At 38.9% G+C, this 20,386-nt stretch overlaps 1 protein-coding gene across 3 annotated transcripts in view; it reads left to right on the plus strand.

Moving 5' to 3' along the window:
• The window catches only part of SYNPO2 (synaptopodin 2), a 172,158-nt gene that overhangs the window by 50,154 nt on the left and 101,618 nt on the right, over positions 1-20,386 (plus strand). The gene's annotated exons all lie outside the window — the stretch shown is intronic.

Consider the following 20,386-nt stretch of genomic DNA (forward strand, 5'->3'; position numbering starts at 1 on the left):
TATATTGTGAATCTTTCTCACATTTATATAGCCTTTGCTTTAAATGCTAAACACTAAAAATAATTGCCATTGTACTATAAGTCTGTCAAAAATGCACACTCTCTTGACTTACTTAGAGTTTTACCTGTCATAATTTCGAGACTTGAAGACTCGATGTTCTCACAAGAACATCATTTTCTTTTTTTTTTTAAATTTTTTTCAACATTGATTTATTTTTGAGAGATAGAGACAGAGTGTGAACAGGGGAGAGGCAGAGAGAGAGGGAGACACAGAATCCAAAGCAGGGTCCAGGCTCCGAGCTGTCAGCACAGACCCTGATGCGGGGCTTGAACTCAGGAGCCGTGAGATCATGACCAGAGTGGAAGCTGGACGCTTAACCAACTGAGCCAGCCAGGCACCCCACGAACATCACTTTCTGAACTGCAGTTGTTAAAATTTGTGAACACATTGGCACTTACACTGGAGGACACTAGACTGCTACATACAAAGCTTTTAAGGTTTTTTTCTTTCACTTTTAAGCTGCCTTGTCATTTTTAAGTGCTCTGTCAGTGTGTGTGAGTACGTGTGCCTCTAGTTCCATCTCCCCTCTGTTTTTAATCACCTGTGGGTTAGAAAATTTCTTACAATTATTTCCAAAATAAGATTGGGGCACTTGGGTGGCTCAGTGGTTAAATGTCCCATTTTGGCTCAGGTCATTATCTTGCCGCTCGTGGGTTTGTGCCTTGCGTCAGGTTCCATGCTGACGCTGTGGAGCCTGCTTGGGATTCTCACTCTCTCTCTCTCTCTCTGACCCTCCCCCCACTTGTGCTTTCTCTCTCAAAATAAATAAACTTTTAAAAAAGAGTAAATTGGCTTCAAGTGATTACATAAGGACTATCCTAGGCATCAAGCATGAGAACTTACTTTTCTTCTTTTATTCAACAAATATAAATTGAATGCCTACTATGTACTCATTGTTGGACTGGGGGTACGATGATGAGAATGGTCTCTGCCCTGGGCGGGGGGGGCACGCATATGCCAAGACCCATACTGTAACTGAGAAGAGACCCCTTTGCCTACCTGGTGTTAAAGAAAGCACCACAAAAGAGGCAATGCTTGGACGTGAGTTTTCAACAAAAAATCCTGACAGAATAGTTTTTCAGATAAATAAGGTAGTGATGATGGCGTCAGGCTGGAAGGAGATGGAAAAGTAAGAATTCCAAATAAAAGTTTGCCTCCTGCCTCCCCATCACTCCAATTCAGCCTCCCCAGAGAGCTCCTCTTTTCCTATTGATTAATGTGGATGTTTTCTTGGCTTCTGACTGAACACTTCTCGTGTCATTCAGCTTACTCTTCCAAAGTCATTCCTGACTGTCATTTCTATTTCTTGGAGATGACTTTTCAATCATTTAGACGTGATTTTTAAATGTTTTGTCTCTAGAGCATCATCTCTCTTCTCGCTCCAGACCTTTATATCTAAATGAATGCTGGACATCTACTTTCATGTCTGACAGACATTTCAAGTTCAACCTCCCTCCAGATCTGATTCTCCTCCCGAGTTCTTTACCTCAGTAAGAGGCACCACTAGACACATCTAACCAGTTTCTTAAACCAGAAATCTTGGCTTCTTCCTTGCTCCTTCTTTCATCAGTTCTGTTCAGTTCTTCATCTTCATCTACTTCTGTTCATTCCCAGTCACCAGTTTCATTCAGGACACAGTATATTCCTATATTGCTTTAAAAACCTACTAACCAGTCTCTGTCTAGTTCTTTCCCACTAAGAGCTGTCTTCCACAATGCAGCCAAAAGGATCTTCCTAATAAAACAGATCAAATCCTGTTACTCACCTAATTTAAACATTTACTGATTTCCAGTTGCCTTCAAGATGAACCTCTGGATGGCTCTGCCCTTCCATTCTCCTACCTCTACTTGTCACACCTGGCCATTTATATATTCTTTTCTCCCTGTGTGAAATGTATCCCCATGTATTCACCTAAGTGTAATCCTTCCTCAGGGAAGCTTTTCTGGTCTCTTTTACTAGAGTAAAGTATTCTTTCTATGTGCTGTCTCAATGATTGTACCTGTGGGGTTTTAATTTTTAGAAGTAACTAAGTGGCACCATAGAGAGGCTAATGCCATTGAAAGATTTTTATTCCTTACATTTCCAGAGAGGAAGGGGCATACCATGCCATGCACAGCCACATGGGGAAGCACCAGTGTCAGTCAGGAAGAAAAAAGAATGAGGAGAAGGCATAGGTCACAGCCCTTTTTGTGTTTTCCGTGGGAAAGGCAAAGCAGGCCAAACAGCTTAGAACTGGTTAGTTTGGATAATTCTTGTGGGCTTTGGGCATAGGAGTTGTCCTAGTTGTCTGATACCTGGACTCATGTTGATTTAGGGCAGGAGAAATCTTGGTTTGGAGGGTGAGGGTTAAAGGAGGTGGTTGAGGGTAAGGACTTAGGATTGGTCAGTTTGTATATGAAAGGAGTGCTCTCAGGTTCGCTGTTTATCCTGTTAGGAATTAGCCACCACTAGGAGGGACAGTCTCTCTCCAGCCAGTAATCCTCACCCCTTCCAAGATGTCAAAACATTATGAAATATAGAAAATAAAAACATAGTTAATACACTTCTCTATTGCCCGTTGCAGTACAGTTCATATTTCACCGTATTGTTTACATCTCCCAAGCTTGCTCCTTGTAGGTTTCTGGAGAGCAGGGGTCCTGTCTGTCTTGTTCACCACTGTAAGCCCAGGGCCCAATGTGGTATTTCTCACATGATAGATGCTCAGTAAATTTTAGTGGAATGAAAAAATGAGTGGACATCTTTCTGCCTGGCACATGTGGTTAGTGTTTAACCAGGAAAACACTACTTTTTCTGAACATAGATTTGGTTATATCAGTTAATTGAGTAAATTTGAATTAATTGAGTATATTTTCATTTGGTTTAAACGTGAGGGTCTTTTTCCTCCAAACTAAGTAAAATTTAGTCTAGCTCAGCGTAGTGTACATTACGTAAAATTCTCTAAAGACAGCAATACATCTTTATGTTTCCTGTGTTAGCTGGTGGTTACTAGGAGATATTTTGCCCTGTGGGGATATTTGACAATGTCTGGAGATGTTTTTGGTTGTCACAACTGGCATCTAGTAGATAGATGCTAGGGATCCTGCTAAACATGCTACAATAAGCAGGACAGCCCCTCATGACAGATGCTTATCCAATCTAAAATGTCAGTAATACTGTTGTTGAAAAGCCTTCTTTTAGAGGATAATGTGTTTGACAAGTTTACCTGAAGAGACTTCACACAACCAACCTTGTCCCCTGACTCTCCCATGAAGCGATTACAAGTTAACTAGCTGATATCTTAGAGGTAAATATAGCAGCCCTGAAGGGAAGAGTAGTTTATAGAGAAGGAGACATCACAAGCTACAAGCAAGGGGTTCAGTGTTGGGATAGATACCTTTCCAGTTTGAAAGGAAACCTAACTGGATTGAGATATAGCATGACAACATTGAGGGCTGGGCTTAAGATGAACACCAAAGCTATAGGCTTTTTAGCTGACAGTTAAAGAGTATGACTTGAAGTTAACATAAGTGATGTGGGGGGAAGGGAACAACCATAGAGAGCTTATAACTTCAGAATTGCTCTCTTTAAAATTGGGAGTTGTCTTCTCAGGCCAACATGCTGCCACTGATCAGAGCAATGCTGTCACACCTTCTTGGAACAGTCTTCTGAACTTGTGTCATGTTCTTTTGACAAACATCAGAGGTTGCAAACATTGCCCTCTAATTCAGGAGTTTAAATTTAGGGGAAAAATCAAGTTATATGGACCTGTATATGGCAAATAAGGAGAATAATCCACTTTCCTAATGCCATGCTCATAAAAACTGAGGATGAGCTATAAATTAAATAAATCTGACTCTAAAGTCAATTCTAAAAGAAGTTCAAGAAATGTCTTGAGCTAAGTCAACATCACTGGAGGAAGTTTGGGGAGAAATGTTCATATTAAGGCATGAGTGTTAGCAAAACGTTACTTGATTGTCATGTTGCTTTCAGTGCTACAAATATCTGGAAGTATGAATATGTGTGAACAACCAAATTTCTGATAGTGAGAATATTTAGCACAGGTCTTATTACACTTTTTATATACTGAAATTTAATTTTTTTAAAACATTTTTAAGCAATGTCTACGCCTAACGTGGGGCTCAAATGTACAACCCTGAGGTCAAGAGTCGCCTGCTCTACTGACTGAGCCAGCCAGGTGCCCCTTAAAGTTTAATTTTGAAGCTGACACCACACTTCAAATTTAGAATTTCTACTATAGGCAAGGAAGTATTTAATTTTTTCCCTCAGACGTTAGCTTTACTTTGGCTGTGTAGGTCTGATCTAGGATAGCTTTTCAGTGTCAAATCAGGTGCATGTTTAGTGTATTGTAACGGACTAGGAGAGATAGGTATTGTAACAGAAGAATTAATGAAATTAGAAGTCCATTCCTGGTACTGATACATGGCAGTTTTCCTAAGACTGTCCCGATTTTAAAACTGAAAGTCCTGCTTCCTGGGAAACTCGTCAGTCCTGGACAAATCAAGACAGTTACCCACTCCCAGCTTCTTAGCTAACTCCTCCATTCTTTTTTGGACTATCTGCAGTGAAAACAAAACAATGACTCTTGGTAGTAAATAAAGGAACAAGGACACATACCAACTTGAGTCAAACAGCAACATTCCTTAGCTGAAAGTAAGTTGGGCTAATCACTAACTTTCATGCTGATGCAAACTGAAGTCAAGTTCTATTTAATGGTGATGGTGATGGCTAAGGCCATGTTTTACCAACCAATGACAGAAACAGTTACAAGGATAATAATACAATTGGGCAAGTTTTACCCACCATGCTTATTATATTTGTTTTTGTTGTTTAGGAAATATTTTGACAACTTATGTCTTTGGGCAAGGAAATAATTGGCTTATTTAGTCCTTCAAAGGCTTTGTATGTAGTTCTAACAATTATCTATGATGCCTTAAAAATAAATTATGGGTGGAGTTTGAGTCAACACTAAAAGTATACATCATTGAGAGGGAATTTAGGGTTATATAGATAGGGGAGAGGATGGTGTGGTGGTTAAGCATGAAGTCAGGAGGAACTGTGTTTGTATCCCGCCTTACCACTTAGGTGTATAACTTTGAATTAGTTGCTGGCCTTTCTAAACCTCAGTTTCTTCATAAAACAAACAACAGGCACAATTATGGTACCTGTCCCTTGGACTTGCTGTTTATTTAATGATAAGGAATATATAATGCTGTGCCCAACACATAGTAAGGATTTAAGAAATGTGAGCCATTATTATTTTCACCTACCCAAGTTCCTATAGTAGTATATCCTGACTATATTAAAAAAAATTTTTTAAGTTTATTTATTTATTTTGAGAGGGAGAGAGAGCACACATGTGTAAGCAAGCAGGGGAGGTGGCAGAAAGAGAGGGAAAGAGAGAATCCCAAGCACATTCTGTGCTGTCAGCACAGAGCCCAACACGTGGCTTGAACTTATGAACCATGAGATCATGGGCTGAACTAAAACCAAGAGTCGGATGCTTAACTGACTGAGCCACCCAGGTGCCCCTATTCTGACTATATTTTAGAGTCAGGTTGTCTCTTTAATTCCTTATTATCCATTGCTCTTTGCAGTAGGATTTTTTAAATTATTTTAAAATTATTTTAAAATTATTCAAAGAGCATAGAGAATTCTGATAAAAGATGTTTTACTATATACCAGTCTAGGTTCCAAAGATCACTGTCGTGTTACTATAGGAGAATATTGATAGAAATAAATCGCCCATGACTAAAACTCTTTGTAATTGTCCCCAAAACAAGATGAGTTAAGGAAGAAAGAAAAGAAATTCTAAAAGCTAAGACTGCATACTTAAAAAAAAAGACTTGAATTAATAACATTGGAACCAGATTTGAACTACTCTCTAGCAGTTCAAGATACTGCAATGACTTTTTGAATATCTTTAGTTTATCTTGCAAGGCAGGATACATTGAAACATACGTTACTTGGGACAAGAAAGTAAGATGTGTTATTCTTATCTATTAAGCTAAAGATATTAGAAACTAAGACATGACATTGCAGGGTCGTTACTACACAGGTTTTAAAAAGCAAGATGAGAGGCACCTGGGTGGCTCAGTCGATTGAATGTCCGACTTCAGCTCAGGTCATGATCTCGTGGTTTGTGAGTTTGAGCCCCACATCAGTCTTGCTGTTGTCAGCACAGAGTCTGCTTCATGTCCTCTGTCCCCCTCTTTCTGCCCCTGCCCCTCTTGCACATGCTCTCTCTCTCTCTCTCTCTCAAAAGTAAACATTAAAAAAAACAAAAAATAAAAAATAAAAAGCAAGCTGATAGGCCCAAAATTGTCCTATATAGCTATCTTCTAAAGTTCTATAATATACTGACTTCAAAATTAGGGTGCTATATATATGGAAACAAAATAGTCAACAATTTATCCCTCAAAATTTTCTCTTACAGCTGGTTTGAAAACAGCTATTTGACCAAATAACACTTTCTTGAAAAACACGAATAGGAAAATACCTGGAAAAGGCAAGATGTGTTCACTGTAGGGCATTCTAGATAAAGGTAGGTTGAGATCATGTCATCTACCAAGATAATCAGAGGTAGACTGAAAGAAAAGAAATGGGAAGGACAGGCACACAAAACAACTTCCATCCAGAAACTTCTCTACATAAAATGCTGTAAGTAGCTCCAGATGCCATAAACTTAAAAGCATGTGTTCTTCTGTGGTGTATATGGGTTTTATTTTCCGTGTAGGACCTGACATTGATGGTTTAGAAAGAAAGGTAAGACATCAGGCAGAAACAGCACTTTCTTGCCAAATGAGGGCTCAAGCAAGACGTGCTATTTGGTAAACTCCAGTGCTCTTTTGAAAACAGCTGACATGATCAGGAGAGGTCACTGACTTTCTCGTTCTTTCTGTGACCCAGTTTTAGAAAATTGCCACCAAAAGAAGAAGAGAAGAGGTATCAGAGGATGTTACAGTTTGGCCTTCAGATCCTGGGTTAGGCTCTGCCTTCTTGTATGAGTCCTGAATGCCGTTGCTTGCTCTCCCTTGCATTCTAATTATAAAATTAAAGTAGTAACTTGTTACTCCTTTTATGTTCTTCAAACTTCATTAGAATTGCTCTAATACATTTTATGTCTTCATTAATATTGTTGGAGATTGTAAAATCCTAGAAAGTTACACTAAAGTGTGTTTAGTCTCCTTATAATTTCACTCTAATGTTGTAAATCCATTATAAAATAATTTAGTATGTTGTCTTTTCTAAATCTTTTATATAAAGGGCAGAAAGAATTCTATGAGTATTTCAAGAACAAATTCAATAAAAGGCTTTTATTTTTCTATTAAAAGCATTATGATTAAAAGAAATACATTTAGGTTAGGACTTTTGGGTCAAGTACTTTGAGCTGACCAATAGTTTACTGAATTGATTGTCTTGCTCTCGTGTAGCTAGAAATTTGATCAAATACCCTTCTTAATCTCTGTGTTCTATAAAGATGAATTTTTTTTTTACTGTTTAAAACCTGGTGTTTCAAATCTTTAAAAAAATTTAGGACTTTTAAAAAAAAATTTTAGGACTTTTAGGCTTTAAGTCCATTTAATTTATCTTTAAGCAGATTGACTTAATTCTATGAACTTCAGAGTCTCTAGTGATAAACTTCTCTATCATCTTTGTATTATCTCTTTTATAGCCAGATGGGGAAAATGGTTTACATCAGGCACAATGTATATTTGAACAATAAGGTCACAAGCAGAGTTATATTACCTTTTATGGGCAGTGAGACATGTAATGTGTTGCAGCTTTCTCTTTTAAGCTACATAGCAAATCTGATACAGCACTTTGTTTTAATGCCTGGATTCCCATATGATATTATTTCCTAAGCATATTCATGTCAACAACCTGAGCCTTATTAAAGCAACATTTCCTCTTGAAATGCAGAGGAGGAGGATGGCCTTCAGTTCCAGTCCTCCTAAGTTTGATTAAAGCCACCTGAAATGAGTTTATTGTCTCACACTCTGCTCTTCATCCTCTGTTGTCTTCAGCTCTCTCTGTCCCTGTAAGGTTGGAATCAGTATGATATTAATAATTCCCAGGGGTGCCTGGGTGGCTCATTTGGTTAAGTGTCTTGCTTCGGCTCAGGTCATGATTTCATGGTTGGTGAGTTCAGGCCCCCCTTCAGGCTCTTTGCTGTCAGTGCAAAGCCTGCTTAGATTCTCTCTCCTCCTCTCTCTCTGCCCTTCCCACCAGCCTGAAAAATAAACATTATAAAAAAATAAGTCACAGCCCTAAAGAAATAATCATCACACTTCTGCTTTAGGATCTATTCCTGTGTTAAAAGGCAATTTCAAACTCTATGGATAATTAAAACAACAATGAAAGCAACTTAAGGGAATGGAACAGTTTAATTCTAGCCTGCAGGATATGTTTTAAGTTTTAGTAGGAAGTGCTACCATAGCATTGTCTGTGTGTATGTATATACATATATATATACATATGTATACAATTTTAGGAGGACAGGGTAGGTTAGGAATTGGCATGATTTAAATAATACCAAGAGACAGGATGCCATTATCACCATAGTCTAAACTGCTTTTCATTTAATGTCACCCTAGCTTTGGGGGATCTGATTAATATTTGGTATTTCCAGCAAAAGATAAAGAATTTTACATGTCTATAATGGTCCAAAAGGAAACTTCTTTGGCTAGTTAACTCTATAAGCAAAAGAAAAAAAACCCTCATTCCCACTCTACCCTCACCCCCCACCCCCACAGAAATTATATAAAGAGAGGTACAAAGTGGTTGGTTTAGAGCTTTGTCTGGTTTAATATAACCAACTGTGGTTTATTAAAGATGGAGTGTTTAAAGTTAATTGATTGCACGAATATGATCCAGGTTGTTACGATCCTTGTTCATAGGAATTAAGAACAAATTAATCAAGTACAGGATAAAAATTAGCAGTAGGAATGAAAGGTAAATTTTCTTAGGTAAGAAAGGAAGTGGTTGGGACATGAAGTGCTCAAAGGCAGGTTTTACCACAGTGATTCTCAGACTCCCAGAGTGCTTTGCAATCACATGGTAGGCTTGTTAATACCACAGATCACTGTCCCCACGCCCCAGGGGTGAGGTCCAATAACTGCAATTTCTAATAAATTCTAAGATCCACACTTAGAAAACACTGTTCTACCAAAACAGGCCCTCCTGGGGTCAGACGGCAAACTGAGTGCTCTCCTGCCAGTGCTCTTAGGCCCAGGTAACATCCCTGTGCTGACCCCGAAATGAAAAGGGGGGATTTTCTCCTTCAAATGCCATGTTCCTGGAATCATGATCACTGCCCACTTTCTCTTTTTATTCCAGAAGCATTTTCTCCACTACATCCATCTCCTGACTGTACATGGGAATCTGTATAAATATATAAGTTTTCATTACAGTGTGAAGGAATTGATGTATGTAAATTTATAATCAAGGTAAATTATAAACAGGCCATATCATGTTATTTGCTTAGCTTGGCACAACTTAAAGCATTGGGTAAGCACTTAGAATAGTCCTCTCTGGTTAGTAGTTGAAGGATCTTTATTTATCCACCAACCCCCGCCCCCCCCCCCCCCGAATTTTAAAACAACAAAGCCTGGGTCCCCTCTCAAGACAAATTGCATAAAAATAGCTAAGTGGGGGCTTGGTAATTAAAAGCCTTCACGATAGTACTAATGTGCAGCCAGGGTTAAGAACGATTGGTAACTCACTGGTTATCAATGGGGTGATATCACTCACAGGGGTGAAAATTAGTTCTTGGGGGGCAAAAAATATCTTGGCTATTATCATGGTTTGTGGGCCTCCAAAGTGCTGCAGTACCTACACAAGGGTATAGTATATCTGTAGTATTAGCATTTCGTGGGATGAGGCAAAATAGGAAAAAAAAATTCTTTACGAAGTAATTATGAAAAAAGGTTAAGAAATATTGCCTTAACCCTGAAAGACTGCTGTAAGTTTTCCATAATGTTTCTTCCTTCTAAAATGCAACATAGAGGCACCTGGGTAGCTCAACCTATTGAGTGTCTGACTCTTGATTTTGCCTCAGGTCATGCTTCCAGGGTTTTCGGATCAAGCCCCCCATCAGGCTCTGCACTGAGCATGGAGCCTGCTGCCTGCATAAGATTCTCTCCCTCTGTGCCTCTCCCCCCCCTTATGCCACACCCCTGTAAAAAAATGCAACACAAATCGAGTTGAGTGCTATTACAGGCACATTGGTAGGAAAAACAATTATTAAAAATTCTATTACATGTTGGTCATCTAGCTAGCTACTTTTATTTTATTTTTTACTGTGTATTTCTGAGAGAGAGAGAAAGAGAGAGAGAGAGAACATGAGTGGAGGAGGGGCAGAGAGAGAGAGAGAGAAAGAGAGAGAGAAAGAATCCTAAGCAGGCTCCACACAGTCAGTGCAAAACCCAAGATGGGGCTTGAACCCACAAACCATGAGATCATGACCTGAGCCAAAATCAAGAGTCGGACACTTAGAATCGACTGAGCCACCCAGGTACCCCTAGCTAGCTACTTTTAAATGCATTATTGAGTTAATCCTCATTATCCTGTATTTTTCCTTTGGAATATACATCAAACTTATATTTAGTTTAGTTTGATTCTGGCTTCATTCCATTTTCAAAATATTTTATAATGAAAATAATTACTGTCTTCATGAGGCTTATTGAAAAATTCTGTTTGAAGCTGTGAGGCAACCAGGTGGCTTCAGATTTCTTTCACTCTAAACCACTATCAAATAAATGCATTTAATCAATTTTGGAAAGCATAACATTCCATTAAAAGAAATCACAGAAGCAAAAAACCACCATATCCTCATCTCAATAGTCTTATTTTTCTAAAGAAGTCTAGAAAATGATCATTTCATTGATTTGTAATACTATAGTTTTCAGAGTATAACTTGCCACAAGAAAGGCGAATATATTAAAATACCTGTGGTATATTGCTATTTGCAAGGGTACAAGATTGTTTTAAAAGGTACCCAAGGATTTGTTACTCAGGTATGGTGAAGCCAACAAATCAGGAGACAATCACCTTTAAAAAGGTAGTTTGTTACTCACAGTTCCCAAGACGAGGGGACGTGCCAAGCCATGAAGGACCACAGGGGAAGAACCAGGGTTGGTCAGGAGGCAGAAGGAGAAAGGGGAGAGCATGGGCAAAAGCCTTCAGTGTGGTTTTCCAGCTAAGGATGGGCAAGGCAGGGTGAGAAGTTTAAGTAAGGTTGGATAGTTGGAATCATCTGAGTGCTGTGGGCTGTGGTGGTATGGGAAGGGGACTGGTCCCTATTGTCTAATACTTGGCCTTGAGATGATTAGAGCAAAGGAGTGCCAGATAGAGGTGCAAGGGGGTTATGGACCCAGGATTGGTTGGCATATCAAAGGTGTGCTCAAAGGCAAGGCAAGTTGTTTACTATCTCTAGGAATTAGCTAACCTGGGAAAGGCAGTCTCTGCTAGTTGGTAAAACCTCAGATGTCCGAGCATCAAGAATACAGAAAATAAAAAAACATATAGTTAACGTAGTTAAATATAGGTAATACCAAGGTGTGTCCCAGAAAGTCAGAGCCATAAACTAGCCGGGCTGTGGAAACAGAGAAAGATACTTGAATGTTGTGAAAATAATGTAACCAGGGGACTATTAAGTCTTCTGGTCTACTTCTATCCAAGGAGAAAGTTTTAACCAAGTATGAAGATGTTCAAATCTTCCTTATATTGTATACATAACTCAAGAAAAAGCACTTGTCCTGAACAGTGAGACTAGTTGGGAGGAAGCAGATGGCGGGAGGAATTGATAGACATTACAGCCTGGATAATTCTGTCCTGTCTTATTCTGTGTGTGCTTGGCTCATGCAGACACAGTGTGTACTGATGGAAGTTCAGAGCAGACACTTTCTGTTACCGACAGCAGCAGTACATGAAGAAACAGCAAGTTTGTTGGGACCCAACAATGAAAATTTATAGCTTCACAATAGGACCAGGACTTTCATTATTGCTGTAGTAGTTATCTTTACTGTTTAACAGAAGGAAGGCAACATTGTGTCCTGAAAAGAAACCTCATTGTGTTGTAAAGCAGGCCAAGGCTGAAATTCCAAGTCAGCTCTTTACTAGCTGCATAACCTTGGGCTACATATGCTACTTCTCTGGACTTGGGTTTTTTCATCACAAAATGCAAATTACATCTATTCTTGAGATTGGAAACAACTGAGAAACAAAACATAGGAAACAGATGAAGATTTAAATATAAAATAAAAAAAACCCAAAAAACTGAAGTTGGGGCCCCTGGGTGGTTCATCTGGTTAAATATTGGACTTTTGGTTTTGGCTCAGGTCATGATCTCACGGTTTCAGGAGTTTGACCCCACATCGGGCTCCCCGCTGGCAGTGGGATTCTCTATCTTCCTCTTTCTCTGCTTCTACCCCACTCATGCTGTCTCTGTCTCTCTCAAAATAAATAAATAAACTTCAAATAAAAAACAAAAACAAAAAAAACTAAGGTGAATTTGGGGATGTGGCTAAATGTGTAGCCATAATGAGCTTCTTTAATATTTTACCCCAGAATTAAATTTCCTCACCCAATCTCAGGCAAAGCTGGAGAGAGCCCATGCTTTCAAACTTATCACAAGGACCAGTTGAGTAAGATTCTTGGGGGATGCAGAACCAGCAGGGGATGGCTTGATCTAAGCTTGCTCAGTACCTCCTCCCAGTCACAACAATCAGGGAGGCAACTCATCCCCCTGCTTGAAGAGTGATTGAGGAAGGGTGAACGAGTCAGTAAGTCCCCACCTCCCTGCCATGGAAAAAGTACAAGTGGGGACTGGAAATCCCCCTTCACTAGTAAGTAAGCATCCTAAATGGAAAGAGATAAAATTCATTAAGACTTCATTTACCATATATGGATTATTCCTTCTCCTGATATTGAAATTCAGTGAAATGGCTGTCTTTTTTGTCTTTAGCTTTTTCCTTCTGAAATATCCAAAACTGATTTTTTTAATGTTTATTTATTTGTTTTGAGAGGGAGGGTGAAGGTGGGGCAGAGAGAGAGAGAAAGAGAGAATCCCACACATGCTCCCTGCTGTCAGCACAGAGCCTGATGCAGGGCTCCATCCCACGAACCATGAGACCATAACCTGAACCAAAATCAAGAGTCGGATGCTTAACCAACGGAGCCATGTAGGCGCCCCAATGAAACAAAATTTTTTAATTTATGAGAAAAGGGTCTCTTTTTTTGTTTTGAGAAAAAAGGATGTTCTGTCTGAATCCAAGTTACTTGTAATTATGTATTCTGAATTAACACATTGATTTTATACGTGATTCTTGAATTCCACTCCAGTAAGACTGCAGATTGGTTAAAATGCCAGAAATAATGTAATAGCAAGCTAAATATGAATATTAAGTTTTACCATTCAGTTGTTCTTATTGGTATTTTAATTGATCACATTGGATGGTAGGTATTTAATTCATCTTTCCAGATAGAACAATTTAGCATATTCTTCATTAATATATGTACAGGTCATCAAAAATTGAGAATTTGGCATTTTCCAGCAATGATACTAAAACATACTATTTATTAAGTACTTTGTCAGGCATTGTGCCAAATGCTTTATAAAGCTTTACTTCTAATTGTATACCAACTCTAGAAAGAATTATTTTTATCCCAATTCTATAAAAGAGAAAACTGAAACTCATAGAGAGTTGAGTAATTTTCCCAACACTACACGGTTTGAAAATAGTAAAGTCAGAATTCTCACTCAGACTCCTGCAATGCCCACATTCTTTCCTTTCCTTTAATAAGTCCTTGGCCTCCCCCTGGGAAGATTCTAATGTGAAAAAAAGAAAAAAAGGTCTTGGTTCCATTAGCATAACTAACAGAAGTGACCTTGGAACTTCACTATAGTAAGGGATAGGAAGACGATGCTTTTTTAACCCTCACATATGAGTTTGAACACATTATTCATTTTCAGCTAAAATGTTTGGTTGATTATCTGAACTGTGTTGAGAGTTTACAAAAACATGAAATAAGTTTTTTTGCACTGGTTCTATTTTGAAGTTTTTAATGGGCACACCATTGTTTTTAAGATTCTATAATACCTTGCACTTCTCTCTTCATAGGCTTCATCACTCTTGGGACAAGAGAGGTGCTCATTAAATATTCACCGACTATTTGAAGGTATTAATTGGTGATTAAAGGCATAGTGTTCTCAGAAATAAGTGGTAGAGGTATCAACTTCAGGCAGGAAAAGGAGACACTCCTTGGGACCCAGCCTTTCTCCAACTGTAGCCATTCCTTTTGAAAATTAAAAATTGCTTGAAAAAAAAAAAAAGGGAAAAAATTGCTTGAAATTGTACACATCATGAGGCTTTCAACACTTCGTACTATATAGAATATGTTATTATAATTTCATAATTTGCAAAATTGCCATGCTTATTATAGATTCCTAGGAATTAATATTGACTGCCAAGGATCACTAACGTGAACGTCCTAAGCATGAGCTTGAGTACTGGTGAGCTCCGTTGAGAACCAGGGATACTTGGTCCTCTCTAGTAATTTTCCTCTAACAAAGCTCGACCCCTCTGGGCTAGGTGAGGAATGGATCAGAGTGTGAAGAGGTAGGGCAGAGCCCCTGTCACTGGCCTCCTATCCCCCTCATACCTTCCAGAAGGCCAGGATTCCTGCCAGGGCCTTGTTCCTCCTGACACATAGCCCTTGTCTGTCTACACAGTGACTGCTGCTCTCTCCTCAGATCCTTCACCTCCCTTCTCCTCAGTGTTACCAATTACATATGTTCTTTTCATACAGGCTTTACTTGCTGTATTATAAAATCACACTTTTATTTCAGGTTTTAAAAATATTTAAATATATTGATCTTCATGTAATCATATCTTGTAATCTGTACATATCTTTAAAACAAAAAAAAAGATATTTTAAAAACTGGAATTTTGCCTACACATGTGCCTCAAATGTCTTCATTATCCAACAGTGGGGACTTTTCCCCAGTTGTTTCCTCTTATTTATTTTTTTAAATTGAGGAAGATTATTCATGGGTAGAGTCCTAGATCCTTTTTCCAAACTGAACATATAATTTGAACACAAATTATAATACAAAAGCACCCTTTTATATAGACTCATGATTGCCGTCTAAGGAATATGTATGTCTCAAATGCAAAAGTGTATTCAACGAAAATGGGCATTTCAATGCCAATGAAATTCTTATTTTTTTAATGTTTATTTTTATTTATTTTGAGAGAAACCATGAGTGGGGGAGGGGCGGAGAGGGAGAGAGAGAATCCCAAGCACTTTTACACTCGGTGCTCATCATAGAGCCTGATACACAGCTTGATCTCACGACCCTGAGATCATGACTGTGAGATCATGACCTGAGTCGAAACCAAGAGACAGATGTCTAACCCACTGAGCCACCCAGGCGTCCCTTTGCTAGTGCAAGTCTTGACTGAAAATAAATAAGTGTGCAGCCCATCTCTCTGTCCCAGAAGAACACTTGCATGCAGTCAGGAAGAGAAGAATGAGCAGCTACAGCAGTCCTAGACCTAAAACTGAGCTGGAGGGGAGCATATATATATTCCTAAAATAGATGGAATTTCCACACTCCCCAGATTAACTGTTTAACTGATCAAGTGTCCTTCTATATATAGATATATAGATATGAATATAGACATATGTGTATATCGATATTCATATGTGCATATAAATGTGTCTATATGCATCTCTATATATATCTATATCTATACACTGGGAAATATGTAAGGAAGAATAATAGGTAACATGTACAAAGTACTTACTATACACCCAGCACTGTTTAAGTACCTTACATTCATTAACTCATTTAATCCTCACAAGAAGTCTATGAGGAAAGTATAATATTGTTCTCAGTTTTACAGATGAGGAAACTGTGGTGTGACTGGATCAGGTAGAGGCCAGCAGTGAGAGCGGTAAAAGAATTCACCCAAGGCAGAACAAAGGAAAAGTTTATTGAATACACTGTGAGGGAGTAGCAGGCAGGACAGCAGAGGGGAGACCATCTGCCAGGAGGCAGTGGTGGGGGGCTGTAGTTAAGGCGGGGAGGTGGGTGAGGAAGTATGGGAATGGACAGAATTTTCCTTTCTTGGAACCTGTGCCTGGGTGTGAGTAACCCATTGGTCAGCTAGGGCTAATGGATATTCTGAGGTGGGTCACCTGATGGGCCTGTTTGTATTCAGTCAGGTGGGCCCTTTTACCTACTCAGGTTTCTATGGCTCAGGTTGGTTGCCTAGAATGGCCTCTACAGAAACTGAGATGTAAGAAAATACATTGCCTAAGATCAGCCAGGTAGTAAGTGATGACTTGAACCCAAACAGTCTGGCTCTAGTCTTCATGTTCTTTTCCACCATCCCAAACTGCTTCTGTCCTCAGAGAAGGTGTAGCGTAATGGAAGTTTAAATATTTACATATGAAATGTTAAATACTTCAATTCCATAATACAAAGCATCCCACATAGTGTGTGTGTGCTTAGATGGTGCATGGGCCCTGAGGCACTTATGGCTGGGATTGAGAGGGTGTGTTTCCCCATATTTTACCGTGGACTGAGATAACCAGGGGAGGCTTTTCAGGAAGGCAAGAATTGAATTGGGTCTTCAGTGGAAGATTTGGAAGAGAGAAACAGAGAACAGAAGGGATTTTAAGGGAGAGAAAGCCACTGTTGAGCCACTGTTTAGAGATCAAAATGCACAAAGCATTATTTATAGGGGAGCAGTAGAAAGACAGTCTGCCCAAAGCAACAGGTTCAAGTAGAGATAGGAGATGTGTTTAGAAAGGTTGCTTATATCCAGATGTTATAAGGACGTGACTATCAGGCAAAGAATTTTGGCTTAATTTCATAGATAAAGCAGAGTTGGCTAAAGAGGTCAAGAGCAAGAATGGGAAAGTGAAAAAAAAGTATTTGGGGAATATTAGTCTGGCAACCATGTACAAGACGGATATAAGGGGTAACAAAAGGGAAGCCTGGCCTTACTTGGAAATTTGTGTCTTTTTCAAAATGAGGGCCTGGAATTCAATTAGATATGTTTTAAATAAAAAGGAAGGCATAAATCTAGAAATATTACTAAGAAATTATCAGTAGGAATGGTCTGAATGGTTAAAGAAACGTAAGGGAGAACATCAAAGATGATTTCAAAGGTCTTAAACATGGCTAACACAAATTAAGATGGAATCCAAATAAGAAGTAGATACAAACTGAAATGACAAGAGTAATTGTTTTTGTTAAAATTTTTTTTTCAATGTTTATTTTTTGAGAGAGAGAGACAGAGCACAAGCAGGGGAGGGGCAGAGAGAGGGGGAGACACAGAATCTGAAGCAGGCTCCAGGCTCTGAGCTGTCAGCACTGAGCCCTACGAGGGACTCGAAACCACAAGCTGTGAGATAATGAACCTGAGCTGAAGTCAGATGCTTAACTGACTGAGCCACCCAGGCGCCCCAAAGAGTGATTGTTTTTATTTCATCATACTCAAACGTATTTCTTATTGGGTCAATCAGTTCTTACTCAGCCAGCCAATCAGTAATGCCCCCTGAGCACTCATATTCAGAACACCACAGGAAGGAAGCTTGGTGGGAGAGGTGGAGGGAAGTGTAACTCAGAGTAAAATAAAATGTAGAGCTTGGGTGATCTTAGCTCTAATTCCGCGCCCCCCACCCACTTTTTTTTTTTTTTTTTTTTTTTGGTACATGGAGAATAGATGTAGGAAGGTGACAGGTGATAAGAAGCTTATGGACTCACTCACGTATTAGATCCCAAGGGTGTCCTGGCAAATTTCACCCATGTAATGGATCTTTAAATTGTGGTCTTTATTTGGAAAAGCCAATCCCCATAAACACAGAGGGTCCTTCCCAAGGGAAGTTCACTGTGATCTTCCATGCAGGGACCTACTGGATGCTTCTCATTTGAAAGGCTCTTGAGAATTGGTGAAGAGAAGTAGGAAGTAGGCTAGGGTCCATCAACATACTCACCCATGAAGTCAGGGGCCAGGTTTCACATCTCTCTGGCTTTGGGTCTGTATGACCTAGTGTATAAGAGTATGTGCTTAGGAATCAGATTTGGAGTCAAAGCCCAATTTCTCTATTATCAGAATTGTGATTTGGAAAGCCATTTAATCCCTCTGGACTTTATTGCCCATCTATAAAGATGAAAGTAATAACCCTATATCAAAGATCAGTGTTAAATGCTTTGTTCATGTATGTGACACACTAAATACATGATAGCTACTCTATTATTCAAGGAGGTCTAATGGAAAGAATAGTGATTATCCTAGCTGCTTATAAGGCCTGGGTAGTGTCAGAAGGTCTCAATACAGATTCCATATACTACACAAATGGCATGCATCTTTAAGCCTTCTCAAACCCTTCCATATCCACTAATATGTTTTTCTCACAACAAACTTGTGAATGAGTCAGTGTGTTCATTATTACTCCTATTTTGCAGATGGACAGAAAGGACCTTCAGAAACGGGCAAAAACTAGTTTCAATCACAAAACAAGGTCACAGAGCCTGAACTGGAACCCAGGGCTGCTCACTCCTGTCAGAGCCTGATGGGAAAAAGCCTGCTGCCACTTTTCTTGCAAAAATACCCTTCCACTTATGTAGTGAACACAGTGCAGAAAAAGCTAATTCTCTAGTCACATCAAAGAGCTGCTTGTTGAACTCTTTGACTTTTGGCAAGCCGTGCATCATTTCTTAGCCTCAGCAATTCCTTGACATTCTTTCTACTTTAACTTTCATTTTTTCAAGGCATTTTAAAATTTACTTTTAGCATTCTTAAATAGTAGGAATTATTTTAGTTTTTTTTCTAAAAAAAGTATGTGGTTATGTTTCCATTAAATGCACATTACCCATCCAAGTACTTACTCAAATCAGATTATTGGTTTGGATATATGTCATATGTTATATTGGGGGTGGGTATAGGGACGTGTGTTAGTTAACATGAGGAGAGTACAAGTGAAATTTAATCTCAAAGATTTGAGATATATCATTGTACTTTAAATACTCTGATTTTAAATATAAAATATGTTTTTTTCAACTTTGTACACCAAGTTAATTAATTGGTCCATTATTTAATAACTTTTGTACTTGCTTGGGAGTCTTAAGTAATTTTGTTTACCTCTTAGGACCTTGTGGCAGCTAGGAGAGAGGATGGAAGATGTAGGAGAGGGGGTCAAAAGTTTAAGACTGCAATTTCCGAATCCATCTCCCATGAAGGAAATCAGGATCCCAAATAGCTCTACCTTGCAACTTGTCCACAGTTGCATGGCTAGAGGGAAACTGTAGAAAATTCCTCACACCTCATCTGGTAGTCTTCAACCATCTCAGACAGACTACTTCAGTCATCATTTCCCTCGTAGAAGCAAGATGACTTTGTTAGAAGAAAAGTTGAAATTTTCCCTCACATTGCTCCCCCTGGAATTTTTGAGGGTTAAGTCCTAGAGTGCTCTGCCAGCCACCAAGGGAGCCATACTTGGGGGTGAGGGGAAGAACCATTCTGAATTCTGAGGTCATACATTCAATTTTACTTTGATTTAAGATCCAATTTTGACATTATAAGATAGATGACATTTTGACCCTATGTATTTCTATTCAAAGGATTTTAGGGTATGTTTGTTCATCAGTAAGTAAAGCTGAGATGTATTGACTATAGAGTTACTGGTAACACAGAATCTATTATTTTTATGACAAGGCAAGCAGTATATTTTCCCTAGGAGTGAGGAATTAATTACATCACTGAGATGTCTATCCCATCCCCACATCAAGGCATTAGAGGAAATCAGTTCCCTCAAATCATCACTATCCTTCCTTTTCACTTCACAGACCAATCATTGAGGTTTGGATCCTAAATTTAACTTTGGAAGTTTGCTGCAAGTTCCAAAAATTTCCTAAATAGGTTTCAAATGTTAGCACTTTGTGGGCTTAGGAATGAAGAATTAAAAGAAAAGTGATGATTACTGTTATAATAAAAACCTGGCACAAAATGAAAAGGTTCTTTCTCTCTCTCTCTCTCTGTCTTCCCACTTGCAAAGGGGGAAGTCCGTGAGTTTTTCTGATAATCTCAAAGCAGTTTAATGGCATGGGCAATGGGCTTTTTCAGAATATCACTGTAAGTAATGATTTCAATTCAAGGATCATCTTTTAAACTTATACTGGGACAAATCTGGTACAAAGAAACATGGGAGATACAGAAGAAACATGACCCACAGGCCCTCTCTAGTTGTCTGTGACTGCCATGCTGCCCAGCCATTTTTTCCTAGTTCCTCCTCCTTTACCAACTTCTGTATG

The sequence above is a fragment of the Panthera onca genome, chromosome B1, assembly GCF_046562875.1.
Source record: "Panthera onca isolate mPanOnc1 chromosome B1, mPanOnc1 haplotype 2, whole genome shotgun sequence".
In the NCBI taxonomy this organism is placed as follows: Eukaryota; Metazoa; Chordata; class Mammalia; order Carnivora; family Felidae; genus Panthera; species Panthera onca.